This window comes from Lissotriton vulgaris, chromosome 11 (assembly GCF_964263255.1).
Source record: "Lissotriton vulgaris chromosome 11, aLisVul1.2, whole genome shotgun sequence".
In the NCBI taxonomy this organism is placed as follows: domain Eukaryota; kingdom Metazoa; phylum Chordata; class Amphibia; order Caudata; family Salamandridae; genus Lissotriton; species Lissotriton vulgaris.
In genome coordinates this window covers 836,268,717-836,288,038 of record NC_141699.1, presented here as the reverse complement: position 1 = coordinate 836,288,038, position 19,322 = coordinate 836,268,717, and the positions used below count along the sequence as shown (strand labels likewise).

Here is a 19,322-nt window from a genome sequence, read left to right as displayed (position 1 = left end):
ACCTTTTGGTGTCCTTCCTGTGACGTCGGCACGCTTCCTGCGGAAGCTCCCACCCTTGAGCGCCATCTTTGGATTCTTTTTTCGCGTTTTGTGTCCGAATCTATGGCAATGTTCAAGTAAGTGATTCACCGCTTTAACCTCGAAGGTGTCGGTTTCAGTCTTGTCTTTGTTTTTACTACCTTTCTCTCCAGCCTCATCTTTCTGGCAGAGGCGGGTGGGTTCGCTAGTGAATCCAGAAAGATCTTCAAGCTGCAAAACTACACCGACAGGTAAGAAACGATTTGCTATGCTGTGTTTAGACTTTGGAGCGGTTTGTTATATTTGTGGCGGCTAGGTGGAAGAGGAGCGTTGGTTCTTGAATATGTGTTGAAGCAATTTCTGTCCCACTTGTGCTTCCTTGTTCATTTGTATGTCCACACAGTAGTGCTTCGTGAATGTGTGCACTGAAACCCATTTTGCCACCAGCCATATGTCTTGAATGGGTGTGTTAGCTAGGAATGCTATTGTAGCTCCTTTTTTCCTGGTAGAGTAGGGCTCGTGTCCCGTCCTGCTTGTTTGTGGCACAACTGTTTTGTTTGTGCGATCCATCGTGCAATGGTTCCTTTAGTTACTGGTTTTCCCATGAAACTGTTTGCGAAGGACACAAAGAACTGTTTTGTTTTCCTGTGTCCCTTAGTTCTTTCTATGTAGTGCATGACTACCCGTCTGGCGTCCAGAGTGTGCAGTGCCCTTTCTGCGCTTGTGGCTGGTTTCTGGAAGAAACTTGGTATTTGTATTGTCCCATTGATGTGGAAACTTGACACCACCTTTGGCATAATGTGTGGGTCCGTTCTCATCACCACCCTTTCATTATGTATCTGGATGTAGGGTTCTTGCAGCGTTAGCGCCTGTAGTTCACTCACCCTACTCAGCGAGGTGATTGCCACTAAGAATGCGTTTTTCATCGTTGGCATTTGTAGGGAGGCCTTATGAATTGGTTCAAAAGGCTCTTTCATGAGTTCCGTCAGGACTAAATTAAGGTTCCATGCCGGTGGTGGCACCCTCTTTGGTGGTACGATCTTTTTCGCTCCTTCCAGGAATCTCGTGGCTATCTGTGATGTGAAGAAGCTCTTTCCTGTTTCTCCTCCTGTGTAAGCGACTATCGCTGCCAGGTGTACCCTTGGTGAGGATGAGCTCAGGTTTTCCTCGAGCAGGTGCGTGAGGTACTTAAGTACTGTTGAGTCCTTCTGCATCCTCTTGTGCAGCTTTTCCTTTCTGCACCATAGTGTGAACCTCTTCCACTTTGACACATAGCACTTCCGTGTGCTGGGTCTTCTTGCTTCCCGTAGTACCCTCAGGGTGCTCTCTGGTAATTTCAGATGAGCAAACTATGTCCTCAGGCGGAGGCTCTCTGGCTCTGGGTGCAGCACCTCTCAGTCTTGCATGAAGAGTAGGCCTTTCCGTCTCCCGAATCTGTGGGGTGCACTCTGTGTCATCTCCATTATCTGAGAGTACCAGGTCTGCCTGGCCCACTACGGTGCGACCAGTATCAGAGTCATGCTGCTGGTTCTGCACTTATTGAGTACTTTCTGTATCAGAGGGATCGGCGGAAAAGCGTAAGCAAATGTCTTCGACCAGCTTATTCATAAGGCATTCCCCAGGGACCCTTCCCCTGGTTGCCTGGATGCTAAGTTTTGGCATTTTGCATTTTGGCGTGTTGCAAACAGGTCTATTGGCGGTGTTTCCCACTCGCCGAACAGCTTCTCTGTTTCCTGTGCATTGAGCTCCCACTCGTGGGTTGCCGATGTTTGTCTGCTGAGCCAGTCTGCTTCTACATTGTCCTTCCCTGGTAGATGTATGGCTAGCACAGTGGTTTCCAAACTTTTTTGACCTGTGGCTCCCCTGACCTAATCGGCAGTTGGCCGTGGCTCCCCACCATTTTTTTACCGGTGGGTGGGTGGGTGGTGTGTACCTCCTGTTATCTTCCTTAAAGTATTTGGGACGCAATGAAGGTATTATATTGGTTGGAATGCTTGAATTATTAATCTCATTTACTGGCTGCATCCCAATCCATCGTTTTTTTCCCCAACAGAGTACCTGGTCCCAAACCCTTATTTATGCCAGCTGCTGCTTTCAGTACCTTTTGGTACTGAGACCCGCTCTGAGAAAATGGAACATTGAGTTTGGTCTGTCGTAATCAGTATCCCCAGCCTTATTATTACACTAAAAAGGTCTGTCCTTCCATCTGTGAGCCCATCTATATCCAAACATATTCAACCATTTGCACACCTATCCACCATATATCCTTCCGTCCATCATTTCACTCATCCAGCCCTCCGTCCATCATTTCACTCATCCAGCCCTCCATCCACCATTTCACTCATCCATCCATTATTCATCTAACCACCCTTTCACCCCATCCATCTGTACAATCATCCATGCATCCACTCTTCCACCCAGCCATCCATTCACTTACTCATCCATCCACCCATTCACTTACTCATCCATTCACCCAGTCATTTATCCTTCCACCCATTCACCCTTTCAGTCATTCATCCTCCCTTTCTCTCTCCACCCCCCTTTCACTTATCCATCCATCTACCCACCCATTTACTCATCCATTCATGAATCCATCCATTGATCCTATTACTCATCCATTCTTTCACTCATCCAACCATCCGTTCACTCATCCAGCCATCCGTTCTCTCATCCATCCACCCTTTCACTTCACTCATCTATCCATCCTTTTGTCCATCTACCCCCTTTCACTAACTCATCAATCCTTACATCCACCTTTTCACTCATCCATCCATTCACCATTTCACTTATCAATTCATCCATCCACCCATTCACTTGCCCATCATCTACCCTTTCATTCATCCACCCATCCATCCTTTCACACACCCATCCACCAATTCACTCGCCCATCAGCTGCCCTTTCACTCATCCATCCATTCTTTCACACACCCATCCACACTTTTACCCATCCATCTACCCTTCCACCCATAGATCTACCCTTCCACCCATACATCCATCTATTTACATTTTCTCTCATCCATACTACCATTCATTCACTCATCCGTCCATCCTTCCTTTCATTATCTATCCATTCCCCCTTTCATTCATGCATTCATCCTTTCAGTAATCCATCCAGCCATTCAGACATTCCTTCACTTATTTACTCACCCACCTTTTCACATTATGAGCTGAGCCTTTGTTTGCAGAGTGGCAGGCAGAAGAGTCCCATCAAGAATGAACTAAAGCAAGGGGTGGGCTGGTGGAGAGTTCACTATGCCCCTGCACATAGGCAGACTGAAAACGTAGAAGTCATGCATGATGCACAGTGCCAGGATGTGAGGTTACTGTAACATGGTGTTGTTTCCAGGGCTTAAAGTGGTGTAAAAAAACTGGGGGGGGGGTCTCTTCAAAGGGGGTGTTTGACGTAATTAAGAGTGCAGCTTAAAACACCTAGGCTAAAAATATGCGCTTAGCATAGTGTTCCGCCTCACTGGTATTTTGTTGTCTGTCATTGCATCCAGATATATAATACAGCAAGTATCATTACACCTCAACAAGCCATGACTATTGGCTTTGTCAATGGTTGCTAGTTCCTTAAAAAAACAAGCATTAGAAATGCAATCGGGCTCGGATTTATTTGAGTTTGAGCTAATGGCATTGTAAATGCCAATGTATTGTTGCTATGTGTTATGGAGTGTGTTCATGTGGTGTGTACTGCCAGTGATCTCCTTGTGAGTGTGCGAATATTGCACCACTTGCCTGTGATGTCCTTCTTGTGAGTGTGAGAAGCTTGCACCTCTGCTGCCTGTGGTCTCCTTGTGAGTGGAAGAAGCTTGCACTGCTGCTGCCTGTGATGTTGTTCTTGTGAGTGGGAGAAGATTGCACCTCAGCTGGCTGTGGTCTCCTTGTGAGTGTATGCACTGTCATCGCTAGCCTGTAGATATGCACTGTCATCGCTAGCCTGTAGATATGCATTGGCTTCACTAGCCTGTAGATATGCACCGTCATCGCTAGCCTGTAGATATGCACTGTCATCGCTAGCCTGTAGATATGCGCTGTCATCGCTAGCCTGTAGATATGCGCTGTTGTCGCTAGCCTGTAGATATGCATTATCATCGCTAACCTGTAGATATGCTCTGTCATCGCTAGCCTGTAGATATGCACTGTCATCACTAGCCTGTAGATATGCATTGGCTTCACTAGCATGTAGATATGCTCTGTCATCGCTAGCCTGTAGATATGCGCTGTCATTGCTATCCTGTAGATATGCGCTGTCGTCGCTAGCCTGTAGATATGCATTATCATCGCTAGCCTGTAGATATGCACTGTCATCGCTAGCCTGTAGATATGCACTGTCATCGCTAGCCTGTAGATATGCATTGGCTTCACTAGCCTGTAGATATGCACCGTCATCGCTAGCCTGTAGATATGCACTGTCATCGCTAGCCTGTAGATATGCACTGTCATTGCTATGGCTTCACTAGCCTGTAGATATGCATTGGCTTCACTAGCCTGTAGATATGCACTGTCATCGCTAGCCTGTAGATATGCTCTGTCATCGCTAGCCTGTAGATATGCATTGGCTTCACTAGCCTGTAGATATGCTCTGTCATCGCTAGCCTGTAGATATGCATTGGCTTCACTAGCCTGTAGATATGCACTGTCATCGCTAGCCTGTAAATATGCATTGGCTTCACTAGCCTGTAGATATGCGCTGTCATTGCTATCCTGTAGATATGCACTGTCATCGCTAGCCTGTAGATATGCATTGACTTCACTAGCCTGTAGATATGCACTGTCACCGCTAGCCTGTAGATATGCACTGTCACCGCTAGCCTGTAGATATGCACTGTCACCGCTAGCCTGTAGATATGCACTGTCATCGCTAGCCTGTAGATATGCACGGTCATCGCTAGCCTGTAGATATGCTGTCATCGCTAGCCTGTAGATATGCACTGTCATCGCTAGCCTGTAGATATGCACTGTCATCGCTAGCCTGTAGATATGCACTGTCATCGCTAGCCTGTAGATATGCTCTGTCATCGCTAGCCTGTAGATATGCACTGTCATCGCTAGCCTGTAGATATGCATTGGCTTCACTAGCCTGTAGATATGCACCGTCATCGCTAGCCTGTAGATATGCTCTGTCATCGCTAGCCTGTAGATATGCGCTGTCATTGCTATCCTGTAGATATGCGCTGTCGTCGCTAGCCTGTAGATATGCACTGTCATCACTAGCCTGTAGATATGCTCTGTCATCGCTAGCCTGTAGATATGCTCTGTCATTGCTATCCTGTAGATATGCGCTGTCGTCGCTAGCCTGTAGATATGCACTGTCATCGCTAGCCTGTAGATATGCTCTGTCATCGCTAGCCTGTAGATATGCTCTGTCATCGCTAGCCTGTAGACATGCTCTGTCATCGCTAGCCTGTAGATATGCACTGTCATCGCAAGCCTGTAGATATGCATTGGCTTCACTAGCCTGTAGATATGCACGGTCATCGCTAGCCTGTAGATATGCATTGGCTTCACTAGCCTGTAGATATGCGCTGTCACCGCTAGCCTGTAGATATGCACTGTCACCGCTAGCCTGTAGATATGCACTGTCATCGCTAGCCTGTAGATATGCACGGTCATCGCTAGCCTGTAGATATGCTGTCATCGCTAGCCTGTAGATATGCACTGTCATCGCTAGCCTGTAGATATGCACTGTCATCGCTAGCCTGTAGATATGCACTGTCATCGCTAGCCTGTAGATATGCTCTGTCATCGCTAGCCTGTAGATATGCACTGTCATCGCTAGCCTGTAGATATGCATTGGCTTCACTAGCCTGTAGATATGCACCGTCATCGCTAGCCTGTAGATATGCTCTGTCATCGCTAGCCTGTAGATATGCGCTGTCATTGCTATCCTGTAGATATGCGCTGTCGTCGCTAGCCTGTAGATATGCACTGTCATCACTAGCCTGTAGATATGCTCTGTCATCGCTAGCCTGTAGATATGCTCTGTCATTGCTATCCTGTAGATATGCGCTGTCGTCGCTAGCCTGTAGATATGCACTGTCATCGCTAGCCTGTAGATATGCTCTGTCATCGCTAGCCTGTAGATATGCTCTGTCATCGCTAGCCTGTAGACATGCTCTGTCATCGCTAGCCTGTAGATATGCACTGTCATCGCAAGCCTGTAGATATGCATTGGCTTCACTAGCCTGTAGATATGCACGGTCATCGCTAGCCTGTAGATATGCATTGGCTTCACTAGCCTGTAGATATGCGCTGTCATTGCTATCCTGTAGATATGCGCTGTCATCGCTAGCCTGGTAGCAGTGGTGGTGGTTGTGGTACTGCTAGTAGTGGTAGTACTGGTACTGGTAGTACTGGTGGTGGTGGTACTGGTAGTACTGGTGGTGGTGGTAGTACTGGCGACTGTAGTAGTGGTAGTGGTACTGGTAGCGGTAGTACTGTTGGTGGTAGTACTGCTGGTGGTAGTACTGCTGGTGGTAGTGGTGGTACTAGTGGTGGTGGTACTGGTAGTGGTAGTACTGGTAGTGGTACCGGTAGTGGTAATGCTAGTGGTGGTGGTACTGCTGCCCGTAGTACTGGTAGTGGTAGTACTGGTGGTGGTGGTACTGGTGGTGGTAGTACTGGTGGTGGTAGTGGTACTGGTATTGGTAGTACTGGTAGTGGTAGTACTGGTGGTCGTGGTAGTACTGGTGGTAGTGGTAGTACTGGTGGCTGTAGTAGTGGTAGTACTGGTGGCTGTAGTAGTGGTAGTAATGGTAGTACTGATGGTGGTAGTACTGGAAGTACTGGTGGTGGTGGTGGTGGTACTGGTAGTAGTGGTAGTACTGGAGGTGGTGGTACTGGTAGTGGTAGTACTGTTGGTGGTAGTACTGGTAGTGGTGGTACTGGTGGTGGTGGTACTGGTAGTACTGCTGGTGGTGGTGGTACTGGTAGTACTGCTGGTGGTGGTGCATGTATCAATGAGTCTAATTTTTCCTAATGAAATAGCCATTGGCATTACGTGAGACACACAAGACATTTGTGAATTCCCATTGTAACCGCGGGAAGGCTCTGTTTTCCATGATTATTGCGTATTCACGTTTTTTCCACAAACTTTACAATAATGATGACTGCATGTTAACTCTGCGAGTCAGGCTCGACATCACGTGTCACGAAGGTCACTTTTAACCCTCATCATTTATTCAACCAGTAGTCTGCATGTCAGCACTTATTAAAATTCGGAAAACAAAGCTTACAGAACCAGAATCCAAATGTTTTATAAAACGCCTTTAAACCCCGTTTTTTCAACCACAGACAAAAATAGTGCAGCGCAGCGTGCGAGGAAAAGAAGGAAATGACGCCCTTTGGAAATGAGAGTATTCAGGAAACACAAGAACTACAGTGTGGACGAGCATGTATGAGTCATCTTCTGTGAGCCTCGCCTGCTGCCTCTCGTCATTTTACATTGAACGCGCTCGCATCATCTGGATTGCATTACACGGGCACTTTGACAGCTCCTAATTAAGATTAATCACTCTGCGTGCTCGTTCGCGCACAGAATATGCCATGAAACTAACATCAATGACGGACGAAAAGTCAATATAGCCTATCACGTCAAGGCTACTAAATAGACAGCACAGCGAAGACGAATCACTAGGCAGATGCCATAAAACACTAAGGAATGTGTCTGGCCAGAGCGCTAGAGATACCTTTTTTTTTCTTTAACATTAGGAGCTCGAAGCTCCGCCTCCCCTGCTGACGCAGGGTTGACGAAGGCCGAGCCCTAAAAAAGGAGCAACCATGGCTTTGTTGAATACAATATTGAAAATACTTCAGTTCTAAAATGACAGGACAGTGTTCTTTTAAACTTATTTTACAGGCTTCTTTGAATGAAGTGTTTTCTAACGTTGCAGCGTGGGCATTTTACTTTTTATCGTACAGAATGCCCTTCTGTACTCTGAGGCAGGAGGAGGCCGCCACATGGTGTCACACCCCCAGACTGCCCCATTGTCATTCAGTAAGTGGCAATCAGCGGCATACTGAATGACAATGGGCGGGGAGGGGCTGCTCTTTTGCTCACGGAGCGCGAGGCGCTCCATCAGAAATGTGAGGCCTCTCACAGGGGAGCAGCGCTGCTCCCAGTGATGGCCAAAATTACAGATAGTGTGCGCGGCGCCCCTGACACCTCACTATGGCGCACCGGGGCGCCGCGGCGCACAGTTTGGGAACCACAGGGCTAGCAGGTCTATCTTGCGTGGGATGGCCCATCTCCACATTTTGTTGCGCTAATTTTGAAAGCGGGGCGGATTGTGTCCCTCCCTGCTTATTTATGTAGAACATCGCTGTTGTGTTGTCTGTCTGGATCAACACTTTCTGGTTGTACAACTTCATCTGGAAAGCCTTTATTGCGAGGAAGACGGTCTTTAATTCCAGGTAGTTGATGTGTTTTACTGCATCGGCTTGTGGCCACAGACCCCCCTCTTAGTTTTTCCATGTGAGCGCCCCATCCCTTCTGGGATGCGTCTGTGGTGATTGTCACCGTTGGCGGTGTCAGAGGCTTCCCCCTTCTCATGTTCCCCATGTTCCACCATGCTATCTCTTCTTGCACGGAGTGCCTTACAACCACTAGATCTTCCCAACGACCTGTAGCTTGTGGCCATTGTTCCTGTAGCGATTCTTGGAAAGGTCTCATGTGCAGCCGTACATTTGGCACTAGACGTATGCATGACGCCATCATGCCCATGACTTTGCTCGCCGTCCTCACTGTCAGAGCTCGCCCCTTCTGGTAGAGTCGCGTCTCCTTCTGCAGCGCTAGCGTTCTCTTCTCGCTGGGGAACACCTTGTTCTGTAAGGTGTTGATCTGTGCGCCCAGGAAGATTTTTACTTGTTCCGGTTTCATTGAGAATTTCCCCCAGTGGATGGAGAATCCTAGGCCCATCTGTGTGTCTGTGACGCTTTGTGCGTGCAGCTTGCACGTTCTGTATGAACTTGCTTTTACTAGCCAGTCGTCTAGGTAAGGGTATACCCTCCCTTCTTAGGTGTGCTGCGACTGCTGCGAGGCACTTTGTGAAGACCCTTGGCGCCGATTTTAGTCTGAACGCCAGGGTTGTGAACTGGTAGTGGTCTTTGTTGATGATAAATCTGAGTAGATGCTTGTGACCCCTGTTCATTGGGATGTGCAGGTAGGCATCCATGAGGTCTATGGTGACCATGAAGTCTCTGCCTTGTAATTGAGGAAGTACCTTATGTAAGGACGTCATCTTGAATTTTTGCGTTCTTATGTACTTGTTCAAGAACCTCAGGTCCAGGATGGGTCTCTCATTGTCTCGTCTACCTTTGGTACCAGGAAGTAGGTTGAGTACACCCCTCTGTTCCTTTCTTTGTAAGGTACTGGTTTGATGGCCTGTTTTTGCAGGAGTTCTTTTGCTTCCTCTTGAAGTAGTTCTAGCTCTTTCCTTGCTAGCGCCCTTCTTTTCGGTTTTTTTCTTTGGTGGTCTCCTTTCCAACTCTATGCAGTACTCAAACTGTATGATGTTGAGTACCCACTTGTCTGGTTATTTTCTTCCACTCCTGGAAGAAAAGGTTTATTCTTCCTCCCACCGGTGTTACATGTTCGCAGATGTTTAGCTCGTGTACCCCCTTGTTGTTGTATCCGTGCTCCACCCTGGGAGCTTTTGCATGGGTGGGCACCTGCCACGTGACCAAGTCACTTAGAGGCGGGTTGTTGACCCCCTCTTCTATTTTGTCCACGTCCATTCCCTCTCCTGCGAAAGGACTGGCCTCTTTGTTGGTACTGCCAGGGTTGTTTTTGTTGCCCTTGCTGTGTCTGGGTGTCGGTCTGGTGGGACTGCTGGAATGCCTGGTGCGATGTTCCTGGCTGGTTTCCTCCCCTCCAGTTAGGTCTTCGTGACGGGGTGCCCCTCTTTGTTCCTCTGAATTGCAAGGCACCCATTCTGTGTTTGGCAGCCTGGCTCTAGTTTTGAGACTCGTAGCAGGGATACTATTTTTACTGCTCCTGCTCCGATATGGCAGGCCAAGTCACCATTGACATCCAGGTCACCTTGGAGAACACCCTCCTAGCAATTTAGTGTAGTGAGCGCATGATACAAATACTGGGTTTGGCTTGTTTAAGAGATTTGTATACCACGTGGTTCCTATCATTCAGACCAATCTGGCAAGATTGCATCTTACCTGTTCTACGATGCCTGCTATGTGGAAAAGAATGGGTGCTAGACATCTGTCTGACACTCCCATCAGTCCTGCCAACGGAAGTTGATACTTAGCTTGAACCAGTAACGGCTCACGCACTGTGCTGTCCCCAGTGGCTACCAATCCTGATGACGGCATTCGTTGAGATCTCACAGACGCAAAATGCAGGCGGTAAGATACGTGGAGCAACAGGCACACAGGTACCATCTACTTCGAACATTGCTAATTCGACTGACGCGGACGGCGATGCTTCACACCTATGTATGGTTGATCTGCTTAACGAGGTAGTCCAACTTTCACCTACAGTCGTAGACAAATTCTTTACCAGCTTAGAAGATTTGAGGTTTTCTCCTACCAATGACACTGACTTTTGAAATTGGCACACAGTGTTCTGTGAGACTCTGAATTAGACCTTCATTTTTCCAAACAAACTTCTAATTTTGGAGCTCTAATTTTTTTCTCAATGATCAGACCTTTTTCTAAATTTGTATTTTTTCCCTTTTGGCACAAAGCAATCTGCTTAAAGTAAACTATTCATAGAGAACAAAAATTCTTTGAAAAACTTCCAAGAGACCATATTTGACCTTGTCCACGTTCAAACTTTTTTATATATTCTGCCATGGAATGGTCTTGACTATTCTTCTGCATTTAAGTCCCATTTCATAAATGTATTTTCATGATTCATTCGGATAGCCTTTTTGCAATTGTCATTTATATATTTTGAATTAAACATTGCTTTTAAATGCGTACAGCACAAATGCTCTTTTCGTGTACAACCAATACAAATGCATTTTAATGTATTTTGGGTGTTTAGATAAGTTTTATATCATGTTTAGATAAGTTTTATATGTTTATAACTTAGTGGAGTGGGTGTTGTGTGGCGTTTTAGGCTCAGAGTAAATTTTCCCGATTCATGCCCTTATATAGTTACAATTCACATTGCCCTTATATAGGCATATAAATCATTCCCTTATTTAGACATATCCCATGCAGACCAAATACAGGCATGGCTAATTCCACCCGTACCAAACGTCACAACGATTTCTAGGAAAATTGGCTTAAGCAGTAAGGGACCTTACCCTTGCTTGAATATTGATTTGTCCAAGAACTCATGCACTTTGCAAAGAACTACTATTCCCTAGGGGTTCTTTCCTGACGTTATCATGCCCGACTTTACGTCAAACTAGACACCTTCTAGGTATAAATATGCCTTCACTTGCTCTAGCAAGACAGTGGTTCGGAGCAGTTCGACTATCTACTTGCCCGACGCAGCTCGCTACAGCAAGTGCCGAAGGAAGCCGACCCTCCAGCTGACGCCCTGATCGAGAAGCTGTCCTTTCTCTCGCTGAGAATCCAGCTCCAGTGTTTCCAAGCTCCCCTTGCGGGGTGTTGGGAAATCGAGTCCCGAGACAGAGAAACCAGACCTCCTTCATTCTAAACTAAGGTATGCAGCAGGTTAGAACCTAAGAGAAATCTTGGATAGATTCTTGGCAAAGAAAACTAATCCTGGGCTACACAAAACGTACTTCCTCCCGCGTACTAGACTTAGGTTGGGTACATTGGGGTAGGCGTATTTTAGAAGCACCAGTTGAGTATTTTTAGTCATTATTTATGTATGTATTTTTATATGGCTTAGAAACCATACAATGCTCTTAGAGTATTATTTTATAATATTGTTGTCGCTGTACGCATTATACTTTGCAGTCTGCATTACGATTGTAGCAGTTCACTTTTCTTGCATGAGATAGAAGACTGTTCAATAAACCCTTTTTATTGAAAACGCCGGTCTCTCTATTTCTCTGCAAACTCTGTTGCAATGAAGCATGCACGACTGAGTGAAATACTTATCTATTGTTTCCACAACTCTAGAGATCTATTTCTTATTCTTGGGAAACAAAGTTGTCATGTTTATGCGGTTGTCAGAAACCAATCCATTCTTGTGAATTCAAGAAAGTTTCTAGTGACCTCTGAGCTAGCTGGCACTCACTATTAAGTTTAATATATTCGATAGAGACCTTGTCGACCTAAGTCTTACGTCTAAACTATAGGATATGTTATTCCAATACGCAGAGCCTATTGGGAATATAGGAACTACACTACAATGTCTCTACCAGATAAGGCGTTACTGAAGGTAAGTAACTTGTCCATCAGATAGAGACATCTAGCCGCAGATTCCATACCTTAGAACAGATCCCAAAGCAATAACCATCCGCGGAGGAGTGACTGTGGAAAAGTTCAAACCAGAAAGTCCTGTAGTACGGAACGACCAAAGAGGCCCTTCCTATGGACCTGATTGTCCAGGCAATAATGTTTGGCAAACGTGTGCAGAGGGGCCCACATAGCTACCTGGCATATGTCAAGAACTGGAACGTGAAGCTAGAAAGCCACAGTAGTAGCTTTAGCCCTGGTGGAATGAGCTTTGAGGCCTTCAGGAGGTTCCTTCTTTGCTAGAGTATACCATGTTTTTATGCAGAGGATCACCCATGAGGAGATGGTCCTCTTTTGCACAGCACGTACCTTCTTTGCTCCAGTGTACTCCACAAAGAGTTGGCCATCTACCCGGAACACTTTTGTGCGTTTAAGGTAGAACAATAACGCTCTTTTTTGGGACCAGAAGGTAGAGACGTACCTCCTCCTTAGAAGGATGCGGAGGAGCATAGAAGGTGGGCAAGGCGACAGATTGCCCTAGGTGGAAAGTTGTTGCAACTTTAGGCCAAAAAAATAAGCCCTAGTGCAGAGCACTACCTTGCCTGGGAAGACGGTCCGGTAAGGAGGCTGAAAAGAGAGCCTGCAGCTCACTCACCCTTCTGACAGAAGTTATTGCCATTAAAAAGGCTGTCTTGACCTTGAGCAACCGGAGGGGGCAATCGTGCAGCTGCTCGAATGGAGCATACATCAGATAAGTGAGGACCAAGTTAAGGTCCCATTGGGGCATCATGAACAGAGAAGGGGGAAACCAATGCATAAGCCCCTTCAGGAATCTATGTACATTGGGAGATCTGAAAAGTGACGGTTGAGCTGGCAAGTACAGAAAAGCAGAAAAGAGCCGGGATACAATCCTTTAGCAGCCCAGGGCTGAGGCCTGTTGAGCCAGAGGAGGAAAAGGAGACTGTCCGAAAAGGAGGCAGACGAGGGCTAGATAGACCGTTCTGAATAATGTTTACACATTTTGCCATCTGCAGGCGTATACAGACTTAGTGGAGGGAAGCCTGGCTGCCAGAATAACTTTGTATATTTCAGGAGGAAAGTCGAATGCGGTTAACTGTTAAAGCTCAATCTCCACGCAAGGAGGCGGAGAGTGGACAGGTTCGGGTGGAGGACCCTCACCTGCTGCTGCAACAGAGGATCCTCTGAAGGGGCAGCCTGATCAGAAGATCGATGCTCATTTGTAGAAGCTCGAGATGCCAAACTCTGTGCCCAATACGGAGCCACAAGAATCACTTGTGCCCGTTCACTCCTGATCTTCTTGGGCACTCTAGACAGGAGTGGTATGGGCGGAAAGGAGGCCTGAGCTCCACTCGAGATGAAAAGCATCACCGAGCGAGAGCCGCCTTGGACACTCCAACATGCAAAACTACTGATATTTTGAGTTCAATGAAATCTAACCAGGGGTCACCCCCTGCTGAAAGATTCTTTGGACTACCTCTGGAATGAGACGCCACTTGTAATCTGCTAGGCACTGACGGCTGAGTTAGTCTGCCCTGGCATTCATGGAACTGGCCAGGTGTTGGACCACCAGGGATATGCCCTGTCGTTACAGCCAAATCCAGAGGAGAAGGGCCTCCTGACCGAGTGTCCATGACCCCCCTCCACCCAGTTTGTTACAGTATCACATGCAGTGGTGTCTGTGAAAGCTCGAACCAGCCTTCCCTTGATAGATGGTAAGAAGGCTTTCCGTACAAGGCGAATCCCACAAAGCTTTAACAGGTTGATGCGGAGCCCGGCTTCCGTCTGAGACCAGAGTCCTCTGATCTCCACCACCTCTCCTAGATGGCCGACCCATCCCAGAAATGATGCATCTGTCCCTGTGGTGAGATCTGGTTGAGAAAGGTAAAGGGGTCTGCCCGTAGCCCATTCAGGATTTGTCAGCCACCACTACAGATCTTGCGCTGTTCCCTCCGAGATCTGGACCAGGTCGATCAGATTTCCCCAATGCTGCGCCCACTGGAACTTCAGGTCCTACTGCACAGCTCGCATGTGCCATCTGGCATGAGTCACAGCAGGATGCAGGAAGCCATGAGGCCAAGCTGCCTTAGCGTCAGTCTCACCGAAATCCAGGACAGAGGCGGACACATCGGTATCATAGCCTGAATGGCCTGGACTTGCCGTTCAGGAGGATATATCTAAAACTGCACCATGTCCAGAACATCTCCGATGAAAGGGAACGTCTTGAAAGGAGTCAGTTGTGACTTCAGCATGTTGATAGTGAACCCTAGCAAATGCAGGAGGTTCACCATATTCTGAAAGTGGGAGATTACTTTCTAGGGCGATCCCGCCTTCAACAGCCAAACGTCAAGATAGGGGAATACTGGAACCCCTGATCTCAGCAGATGAGCTGCAACCGCCGCCATCACCGTGGTAAACACCAGAGGGGCGCCAGTGAGACCGAAGGAGAGAACAGCAAACTGAAAGGGTTTGTGGCTCATCGTAAACCAGAGGTAGAGCAGATGGGCAGGTGGGATGGGGATATGGAAGTAAGCGTCCTGCAAGTCCAGAGCTACCATCAAGTCTCCTGGGTATAGGGCAACTAGAACCTGAGCCAGATTGTGCATCTTGAACTTCTATTTTTTGACGAAAACGTTGAGGGCTCTGAGGTAGAGGATGGGACGAAGGACTCGGTCCTTTTAGAAAACCAGAAAGTAGCAGGAATAGCAACCACAGCCTACTTCTGGCACCAGAACCCTCTCTGTGGCTCCCTTGGTAAAGAGTCACAACTTCCTCTCGAAGTAAAGCAAGGTGATCCTCCATCAGGGAGGGGGGTTTGTGGCCTGTCTTGACCTTTAGCTGCCTGACCCATAAGGTCGGGGCAAGCTGTGCCCACACCCATGCAGAGGTTGCGTAACTTGCAGTGTCCTCTGGCTAGGATAGGACTGGTGCGGCTGGAAACCCCTTCCGCAGCTACAAAAGGTGGACGCAGGCCGGTATGACAGAGGCCCAAGGACTCGGCTGAAGCCTGCAACTCCTTGACGCGCTCTTACGCAACATCTGCCCTATCTCAGAAGAGACGCAAGCCATCAAAGGGCATGTCCATCAGGTAGGCTTGGACATCCCAATATAAAAGCCAGACAGTCTCAGCCACACATGGCACCTAACAGCCACCACTGAGGAAATCGCTCTGCCTAGTGAGTCTGCTGTGTTGAGGAGAAAGCGAAGAGTAAACTTTCCTGCGTATCTCTAGTCAGCAGCAGCTTGGGAGAGGATAGCCTGGGCCTCCTCCGGGACTTGTGGCAGCAGTTGTGCAACAGTCTGTCATAAGGAAAAGGAGTAAGGAACGGTAAACAACGTTTACACCAAAACTTTTATCCCTAAACGTTCTCCCCGCAGGGAATCACAACGCAGCCGTTACAACGACCGCATTGTGATTCCGCCTACCATTACTCCACAAGTCGGAAGAACGACTTGCGGAGGGGGGGGTGTTTGGAAGAGGTGTAGGATTTAAAATCCAACACCTTCCCTAGTGTCCGCACAGACTGGAGTTGGAATAGTAAATTATACTATTCCAATATTCAGCGCCCCCCCCCGCAAGTCGTTGTTCCGACTTGCGGAGTAATGGTATGCGGAATCACAACGCGGTTGTTGTAACGACCGCGTTGTGATTCCCTGCAGGGAGAAAGACTGCAGGGTAAACGTACATATTCTGAAGGCACACAGTGTTTACTGACCGTAGTACTAAGCTGGTGGAAGAAAAAATATCTTTCCAAAGCTATTCAGACTCCTGGATTCCCTATCCGGGATGCGGAAGAGAAAATGCTACAGGAGGTAGAGGATTGGACCACCAAGCTTTCAGGGGTAGGATACGATGAGAGGAAGGCTGGTTCGCCCTGAGCAGGGCGGTGGCAGCAGGGGATCGTTCTATTCATAGAAGCCCCTGTGCTGGGCTTGGACCAAGTCCCCAGAAGAACATCAGTTAAGGCCTTATTGAAAGGCAGCAAGGTTTCAGAGGTGGAGAAGCTAGGCTGCGAGTCCTCCGTCAAGACATTGGTCTTGACCGCCAGCAGGAAGCTGCAGGCCCAAGACCTCTGCAGCCCTGTGCACCACCATGACAAAGGAAGCTTCCACCACCGTAGCCAGTTTAAGAGGTGAAAGCATGCCAGGCTCTGGAGAGGTATCCAAGCCACTAGCATCACCCAGTTCCTCATAATAGTTTATTTCCTCATTGTAAAGCGGGATTTCTAAGCGATCCTGCTTCCCCTCCCAATCTTCCTCCAATCCTAGTCCTTCAGAATAAGGGTGAGGAAACAACAGAGCCCAAAGGCTCAGTCAGTGCCGGTCTTCGCGTTGGTGGACCCCCAACCGGTTCTGTGTCTTCGGGGATAATGGGGCTGGTGGCATTTTTCCACCACTTGTGGAAACATTTTAGCATGCAGGAACAAAGTGAATGTCAGAAAGCAAGCAGCTGCGGTTAGTGGCAAATGTGTTTTTCACACTATTTTGCAGCTCGAAATTCATCTCTGCACCCAAGACGATGCATTTCTGGCAAAATACAGCACAGTTTAAGCATTTTGCACAATTTTAACAAAATTAAGTAAATTACACTAATGTTGCACATCAGTTTGTTGCGCAGACAAGGTGACGATAGACCGGAAAATCCCATATTGATTGGTCATTGAAACTATTCAGTCCTGAAGAGAGAACCACTAACCATGGAGATGTACTGAAAGACATTTGTTGATGGGCACTAGGAAGCTTTCTGAAATTCAAATAAACCATTGGAATCTAAGTTAGAGAAATCTTTAACATTTTTATTGTAAGCTAGATGAACATCTACATATTTAATGTCAGCTATATGGCCATTTGTCTTCGCACTGTTTTATTTTGTAATCACCTACTTTCCTGATTCTAATATAGTGTTAGCAGACACCCTGTCCTTCTGTTACACTGAGTCGTCTTATATTTGATCAGGCGGTGGTTTCTTCTCAGTTAGACGTTAGGATTGAGAAAGAACAGATAGGTGAAAAGCTGCTTTTAAAGACACTTGTGGTTTAACAAAATTACACAGATCTGATAAAGATGTGTCATAATGCACCAATTTCTGAACATAGTGGAGCTGAATAATTCAATCAGTTACAGAAGGGCAGACATTTCTGCATGAAAGGAATTGCTTCGAGCTTGACTGAAATTCTCAATCTACTGGAAAGACTATCTTTGGAAGGCAGTTCTTCAGTACGCGCTCTTTGGTATGTTTGCCATTTCCTTCAACAGCACCCTGGACCGGAATGACTCCCTGGCCCACTTCCCAAAGACAGAGGATGGGAATGGATTTTACAGTTTTCCTGGGTTGGTATTTATAAATAAAGAAAATACTGCTTCTCTTTTGAAGTTATATGAATAAATCAAAACACTTGCAGGTGCTTTCGAACAATGTGTCCAATCATGCTTTATCAATCTGTCTTTGGGGGTGTCTTTTGAACTCCTCTGGCACCAAGTAATTTCACCACTCATCTGCTGAATCAGTTTATACTCTCCCTTGCTTTCAATCAACCAGGGATTTATAGAGCACACTACTCACCCGTGAGGGTCTCAAGGCACTTGATAGGGGGTGGGGGAGGAGGATTCGGGCAGCTCCAGTCATCCGAAAAGCCAGGTCTTGGGGCTCTTCCTGAATGCTTGCAGTGTGTGGCTTAGTCTGATGCGGAGGGGGTAGTTTGTTCCATGTCTTGGTTGTGTTTTAGGAGAAGGATCTGCCTCCCGTTCTGGCTCTGTGAATGCAGGGTATTTCCACCAAGGCTAGTACAGGTGAGCAGAGATTTCTCTTGGGGACGTAAAAGCAGATTCTTTTGTTGTGGTATTGGGGTCCGGTGTTGTGGAGGGCTTTGTAGGTGTGAGTGGGCAGCTTGACGGTCACTTTTTCGACGACAAATGGAGGGCTCGTAGGTGCTGGGTGATGTGGTCTTCTTATGGGACAGTGAGGACGAGTCTGGATGCGGCATTACAGTCTAGAGTTTGTGTAATAGAGATTTGTTGATTCAGGCATAGAGGGTCTTCCAGTCTTCCAGTAGTCCAGCCTGCTGGTGATGAGTGCATGGGTGACGAACTTCCTGGATTAGAGGGAGATCCATTGGAAGGTCTTGCGGAGTATGCGGAGGGTGTTGAAGCACTTGGGTGATAGAGAGTTGATCTGTTGGTTCACGGAGAGGGAGGAGACTAGTAGGATGCAAAGGTTGCAGGCGTCCATGAAGTGTTGCCTAGAGCAGGGGCCCCCAGGTGTCGTCCCATGCGGAGGGGATGGATCAAAGGATGAGGACTTCTGTTTTCTCCAAGTTGAGCTTCAGTCAGATGCTGCTCATCCAGGTTGAGAAGTCCTTCATTCCTTCCTTGAAGTTGTACTTGGTGATGTCAGGTTCCTTGGTGAGGGAGAGGATGAGCAGGATGTCATCAGCGTAGGATACTATGCGGAGTCCATGTTCTTGGACGATGGTTGCGAGTCGTACCATGCTGATGTTGAAGAGAGTGGGGCTGAGGCAGGATCATTGGGGTACCCCGCATCTGATCTCTATGGGTTCAGAGAGGAAGGGCGGGTGTCTGATTCCTGAGTTCAGCTGGCGGGGAAAGAGAGGATCCAGTCTAGGGCAAGTCCCTGTATGCCGGCATGGTTGAGTCTGGCGGCTAGTGTGTAGTGGGAGACTGTGTCGAAGGTTGCTGAGAGGTCCAGTAGAATGAGGGCTGCAGTGTGGCCTTGGTCGAGGAGTGTGCAGATGTTATCCATGGCGGCTAGGAGGGTAGTCTCGGTGCTGTGGTGGCTGCGGAAGCCAATTTGAGATGTGTGGAGGATGTCTTTGGATTCCATGAAATTAGTCAGCTGATTGTTGACGATCTTCTCAGTGATTTTGGCAGAAGAGAGAAATGGGCCTGTAGTTCTTATGGTCGGTCGGATCTGCACAGGGCTTCTTGAG

General features: G+C 47.5%; 1 protein-coding gene across 3 annotated transcripts in view; it reads right to left on the bottom strand.

The window, feature by feature from the left end:
- The window catches only part of PAK2 (p21 (RAC1) activated kinase 2), a 1,025,622-nt gene that overhangs the window by 561,201 nt on the left and 445,099 nt on the right, over nucleotides 1-19,322 (bottom strand). The window lies entirely within an intron of this gene.